The sequence below is a fragment of the Montipora foliosa genome, unplaced genomic scaffold, assembly GCF_036669935.1.
Source record: "Montipora foliosa isolate CH-2021 unplaced genomic scaffold, ASM3666993v2 scaffold_451, whole genome shotgun sequence".
Lineage (NCBI taxonomy): Eukaryota > Metazoa > Cnidaria > Anthozoa > Scleractinia > Acroporidae > Montipora > Montipora foliosa.
The window spans coordinates 372,501-380,000 of NW_027179758.1; positions in this window are offsets into that span (position 1 = coordinate 372,501).

The window sequence follows — 7,500 nt, forward strand, 5'->3', positions numbered from 1 at the left end:
CCTTACTATAGTGTCAATCTTCTTTCTGCTCATGGTCAATTTAACAATACTTTAGGCGACCATCTGCCTACCAAGAAATATCTTGAAAGCCTGATTAGTGTTCATGATCTAGATTTGTTTACGTTAAACACAAATTCAGATATTAACCCTGACATAAACCTCTCTGGTCAAAGAATATATAGTCGTTATTATTCCCCTCATAGCTTTAATAAATTGAAATCATCATTTTTTTAAATCCAACCAAAATTCAGCCTTCTCGCTTCTTCATAACAATATTAGAAGTTTAAAGCGTAATCTTGACGATTTTCAGATGCATGTACTTCATGAGCTCGGTTACAGATTTAGTGTTATGGGAATGACTGAAACACGAATTTCAAATGCCAATTCCCTTGACTATAATGCTAGTATCCCGGAATACAAATTTGAATATTGCCCAACACCTTTAGCTGCTGGGGGCGTTGGGATGTATATTGATGAAGATCTTAATTATACAGTAATAGAAAAGGCATCCGAAGGCGCTTTCCAGGCTTTGTGGATTGAAATTCACTTCCCGAGAATGCCGGAGAATATTTGATGTGTTAATTCTTCTTCCAGCGCTCTATTTTCCCGGGAAAAAAATCTTAAATTAACTTATAAACAGAAATGAAAGATTGTCGCCACATTGCAGTCCATCTGTTTGCAGCTCAATTAACTTTATTTTATTCCCATGATCAATTAAGGGCCGGTTCTCTAAACTGTGACGAGACTGATTGTAGAAAACTGACGAGCGTCGACATCTTATTTATTAAAAGTGCATAATATGTTATGATTGTATTTGTATTTTCTTAGTTTAGCGAATGGTTTAAAATTTATGCATTAACAACATAGAAAGCAAGTGAAACAATGTTGATTAAAGTCAGTATTTACAAAAATAGGCACGCATTGCGTACGTGTGGTAGTGCAGTAACACAGCGCTTTACTCCATATTGTCAACTGAGCTGCGTTTTGTCTTCCAGGAGATTCAAGTTGTCTTTGCGTAATTTTTTTATGTTTGAGGCGAATGGCTGGCCCTCCGGTAGGGTGAGTGCGATGGCCATCATGAGACATAACGAATAATCTGTCAAAGACAACGGTTCACCTTAAACGGGGGTGCACCAGCACGTCAAACATCACTTTATAATTGTAATTATAATGCCATGGTAGATGTCTTAGGTAAATAGCTCCCAGAGAAGACAAGTGGTTAGTAGCAAAATACTAAACCCAGAAAGATTGAAGAAAATTAAAGGGAATCGAGAAACGTTGTCTTCGAGGCTGACATGTTGATCATTTTCAAGTTCCCTTACAGCTTTTTTTGCACCACAAGTTTAAGTGTACACTGTGAGCATCTGACAGTTTTATTAGCTTTTATTTTATTTATCCAAACCAAATTACCTTCAAATAATGTCTGATTGTTAACCTGGGGCCCGTTTCTCGAAAGTCCCCAATTTTTTTCGGGCCCGAAAAACCCTTTGTGAAACTGTCAACCACTTGTTTTGGGAAGCCAATCTTTTAACATGTTTTCTAGGTAACAAAAAGCAAAATGATTGTAAAAATTGACGACTTAAATCCTCTCCGTTCTTTAGATACAGAGGGAATTGTGATACCTGAAAATGGCCCGTAAAGTTTCGGGTATCACGAAGCATGGCTAGCGCTAACCAGCGTTAAATACCATGGAAACCTACACTCAGGTTTTGATGCCTCTTAATTAACCCACGGGTAGCGCTAACCAGGTTTCGAGTAACCAGCCCCTGTTTGCAATGTGAACTGTGACTTTCGTTATTTGAGGGGTTGTTTGTAAGTGAAGTTCTCATACGGTTTCACCGGTACTAGCTAGTTTCATTCGGTAATCAGCAGATGTTACTAGTACGACTTCCGATAAATTCCCGGTTCAAGTTCGTCCCTACCAGTAGACTAAAGTCAAACCGGTTGGAATTCATTCCGGCAATTGTACAGGATCGAAATCCTCTAATATATAAACGCAATTAACGTATGTATTCGTTACTCTAAACAAATACCTATATAATTACCTGTTATAATTTCCAACCGAGTTCAAGGGCCTTCTTCTGAGTCAAAGCATGTTTCTTTTCAGTTTTGCAAAAAAGCTAAGCATTGTGATTAAAAGAGAAAAAAGCAAGAAGTTGTAACTTAAAGCAGGACACGAGAAAAAGAGGTTAGTGAGACATTCTTTAAATATTAAAATGTAATTTGGAATTAAATCGTGCAGGAAAGCGCATGCAAAATATTAAGAGATACCACTGAAATCGAGTGAGTTATAACATTGGACGATATGAGAGAATAAATTAGGTAAGAGTTGGTACCAAACAGCGCAATGGTATTACAGAAACGCTATGGAAGAAGCTGACGCACTCAAAATGGAGTTCCAAAAGAGATCATCTCTTTGATCTAGAAACACAGCAAAACTTCCTTCTAAGCCCCTCTACTTATTCCTGGTCGCGCTAACTGGATCATGAGGGCGCGCCACCCCGAACACCATCGAGGAAAAAATAAAGTATTCAATTGACTCAGTCCGTTGACCCTGTTGCATTACGGACCTCACTGAAATATGCGATCGACGACGGCTCTCTCTTGTCATATAGTTCCAGCTAATATGCAAACAAGACCGCCAAGACAGAATCTTACACTACCCTCTTGGTGGTTTAGGCTACATGGATTAAGAAGACTAAGCTGTTGAAAATCAGTCCTATCTTTTGTGAAAATTCCTGTCACAGTGAAAATGTGAACTTATGGAAGAACTTGACCCATTCAGTGATTATCCCTATAGCACTGCATACAAGCAGTGTGGCACTGATGAAGACGACATAGGCCGACTAAGAAAAGCTAGAGCGGCCTTCACAATGACCGAGAACCAAGGGTTCCGAGGAAATGACAGCAAAGTAACAAATTCCATTTTCTATGGATCGGAAACACAGAGAATAGCGAAAAACAGACATTGCAGATGATCCAGATATTCTTTAACATTTCATTTTAATTAAAAGCAATTTCAACCTCCGCGTGATCCCAAAAAGGGAAATAAAAAAGATGTGATGTGGAAGATAAGATAAGACAAACGGAGCCGGTTGAAATTACAAACCCAAACGGGTCAAAGAGACTGGATTAGCCACGTCCTGACAAAACCAGCATTGAACACTACCGTGCCACACCCTTACATGGAATCCCCAGGGAAAGCATAGGTGAAGACGGCCCAGTCAGCTGGACGTAGGATACAGAAGCTTAGCTAGGAAGACGTAGAGAAGAAAGATTGAAATCAAGTCTGATGAAAAAGCGTACTTGACGGCCTCCACTCCACATAGAACTAAGTATCTCAGCAAGAAACGTGTGCAAAGTAAGGATACTTTTGTAAGCAACAACCTGCAAGTATCAAGACGTCGACGTGAGTTTGCTACTCGGATAATAAGCAACAGACGTAGCTCAGTAGATCCCCGTCTCATTCCACAGACATCTGTTTCGAATTTCCTCTGATCTGTGTAGCTGTAGCTTTGAATACCCGTGAAACGGATAATTTACGGATGAGGGGGGTAAGAGGTGCGCACCACGGGCCAAAAATTTATCAGTGTCTCTACTTCGAATTCCTTGGCACCGTGTTACTCTTGTAAAATAAGGACCTTTACCTTTACAATATAGTTTGTTCTCTGTCTTTCCAATCGAGGGTGCGATTCTACTGTGAGACTGCGACGAATGATGGATCATGGAGAACTTCCACTCTGAAGGTTTAAAGGTGTTTTTTTCCACCCGCCAACCGTAAGTTAGAGCCCCGACCGTTAACGTGTAAAAAATCCCAATTCCGTGATACTACAGGGCGATCGAAGGTTATGCCATGTTGATGAGGCCTGATGATGTCGTAACAGCTTTCATGGCTGTCACTGCCGGAATTATTTTATGGCTGCAAGCATAAGCTTTTTGATCAGTACATTTTGCCAGAAAAAGTTGCATAATGTGAATCATCATGCAAAAGTTTACATTTTTTTATAATATGCTAATATCATGATTTATCACAAAATGCAGTAATCTTGCAGCGTTCAGGTAAAATACCTCTAAACAAGTTAATGGTAAGGAACTGTCTCCATTTGTTGTTGTTTTTAACACAGTGACTGTTTAGAGCAAGAAATTCTCATTGCGCATGCTTCTACGAGCTAGCAAACGTCATGTTGAGTTTTGTGGGAACCTAGCTTTCCAACCGTACAGTCATGAGGCAAAAACGGAAGAATGCCAACAAAATGATAATCTGTTTTGTTTCACCACGTTTATGTGTAACAACGATCTCCCCTAGGAGAATTGACTGCGTAATCAATAAATGACCTATTTTGCTCCAAAAAAGCAAAATACAAATGCAAAATTACTTCAGTAGTGCTCCTTTTGGCAAAAATAAAAAAAAAACAAAGAAAATGATGCTCGTAGTGATGAATTGGCTTAAAAACGGTGCTAGCACAATCTATCAAAGCCTAAGATGTGCTCAGGAGAAAGAAACAGGAATGGTGAGAGCATTTGCCTCCTCGACCAGTGTGACCCGGCGATTCCCGTATTTGGCGTCACATGCGTGGGTTTAGTTTGTTGCTTCTGTACTGTGCTCCGAAAGGTTCTTTTCTGGGTACTCCGATTTTCTTTTGTCATAAAAAACCAACATTTAATTTGATTTAAATATACGGTGTCCCCTGTTAATGCCTTAGTGCTAGAAGACTTAGCACTTCAATAGTAAGCATACGTAAGTAGGTAGTTGGGTTTCGTGTTGTTTAAGGTAACTTTAACGAACCCAATATCCTTTTAAACGTCAATAGTTTTACAAAAGAAAATTACTGAGAGGTATTTTCCCTAAAGTCACGGTTTTGGATCACTTACGTATACAAGTTTCAGCAATCCCACGAGGTTAGGCAAATAGGCAATCAAATAGGGATATCATCACGCGTGGAGAAAAAAGGCAACCCACGCATTGCGCGAAACAACAATGGCGGAGGAAGCAATCGTTGATCCGGTCTTTGTCGATGAAGTGTCAGTCTTTCATCAAAGTCTGTGGCAAGTGGGCAAAGAAAAGGATCCGTGCCACCTGGTATTGCTCGAAATAACCATGGGAAACAATATTTGATGTTAAAACCGGTTCCAACCAAAGAAATGGAATTGTTAGGTTTGTGAATATGCAGCTAGCCCCAGGCCTTATTTCTTGTCTTCTTTAGCCTCAAGCTTCTTTGCAGCTTTCAGAGCTTTTGACGTTTCTTTATCGTTTCAACTGACACGAAAAGAAATGACCAGATAAATGAAGCCGATGTTCCAGGTAAGGGCCAGGGTTAGTTATGGTTTGAAGTTACGCCATACCACAGACATACTTACATTTATAAAAACGTACAATATGTCCACTCAATATATATGTATTGATGTTATCGACGCCTTCATCAACGAAATGTTGACAAGTTCATAAGGTTCAATTTCCGTTTTGTTCTAAGATTGACCATTAATGTTAGCAACACAACGGAAAGCCCTGCAGAATTTAAAATTAATCAACTTGGGTTTTCTTTGCGTTCAGGTTATGCCTCAAGGTGTCTTCGAGTGATTAGTTGAAAACACGCTTGTTCGGGAACCTGTATATGGTGGGATCGGTTAACCGTCGCATTTGCTGGCCGGATATTCTGCATTTTAGTTTTTGAACGGGACTAGTCCTTGGAACTGACGTAGCAGTAATTGCACGAGAAGTCCTCTTTAGAAGTTGAGCTTCCCTTACGAAGTAATCTTAACAAGAGGCCGTGAGTTGAATCTTCCTGTTTTTCTGCAGTTAGAAACGTGATGAACTGACAGGATAGGAACGATAAAAAATAATAGACCTTTTTCAGTAGAACGCGTAGCACTCAATAGTTACGCTGAACAATGCACTGAAAAAAGTAGAGAATTAGTCAGTTAGTCCAGAAAAAAGGCCGACCCCAATCGTCGAAGGCAACCCAAAAGCTCCTTTTGACATAATTTACACGCAGCGTACTGAATAAGCTACCTAGCCTAGTGTTTTTTTGTCATAGTCATGCTGTGACTAAAATAAACAAATTCTTGGCGTTATCGTTTTCGAAACCAGCAGATACTCTCTTCAGAGAGAAGCTTTTTCACACGCCAGCCATCGCGCACCGACAATACAATGGACATTTTGGTCGCCTTCAATGCCTTTTCTTATTTGACTGGTTCTCGTTCTTTTTCCTTTCTCCTCTCATGTATCTGTACATTTCAGAAATTCTGAGATTTTTCATTGGACACAATTTTAATTTGTATTTCAAGTCACTACCGGGTTTAAAATTACTGCCTACATAAGTCAGCTATACCGCACCCAAAAGAAAAAATTAAGAGGAACGATAATTTGATTTATTATTTTAAGAAATCATGAAATAATCGTGCCAATGAACAACTGGTCTTGCACTTAGTTAAGCATGGTTTCCATATGATCTGCAACGGTCTGCGATCGGTCTGCGACACAGTCGTAATTGTTGGGAAAGTTGAATCTAGTTCTACTTTCCCGACCATTCTGAGCGTGTCGTAGGCGGATCGCAGACCGTTGCAGATCATATGGAAACCAGGCTTTAATGGAAACCTCCATAACAAGACATATAGGGTCAGAGAAAGAAAAAACGACACATCGTAAATTCACCTCACTTTATTTTGACAAAATTCGAATATACAGAGACCATGGTAGCTCGCAGGCAGCATGACTATTTTAGGCGGGCTACTAAAGCTGCGATTAAATTCTTCTAGCTCTTTCTATAAACGAAAGTACGTAACGCTTAACAATTAGTAACACAAAGGAAGAAAAATAAATTTAATTTAATCAATTAAAATAGACGAGAGGGAAAAAGGTTTAGAGAAAAATATTTAGAACGTAGTCAATTAAGCAGAAAGAGCAATGTAGCACAAATCAAAGTTCATCATTTGCTCTTTTCCCTTAAGATCTTTAGAAGCACGTCCGATTTAATTCACGTTATAAAGGTAATATCCCATGCTGGCGAAGTTTAGAAGAAATACTATTCAATTTTTTTGCTCGAATTCTAGAAAATTAAAATAATTGTCGATTGGCTTTATTTTTACATGGAAGTTTCCAACTACTAGTTCAAACCGTATGAGATAGGAGTGAATCTGTTTAGAACGAGTAAATGGTGTAGCTAATAGTGTAGAGATATTCGACAAAAAAAGATTGACAAACTAAGTCAATATCCCTGGTGTCTTTAATTTTATCGCTTTTTAAGTTTCACAGGAAAACATGGTTGAAAATGGGTCATGTTCATTTATAAAAAGGATAGTACGCGCACTCTCATAGGTTAATACCTTTTTAGATGAGAGTATGGAAACACGGATGTGACATCACACGAATTTTGATTGGTTATGTATAGTCGGACGCGCATTTTGATTGACTGGTGGGAAATACGAGCGTGTATCAAGAAAATCTGTTTCAATGAAGAAGTAAAAAACCAGCATTTTCCTTTATTTGTCGAATTATCTTAG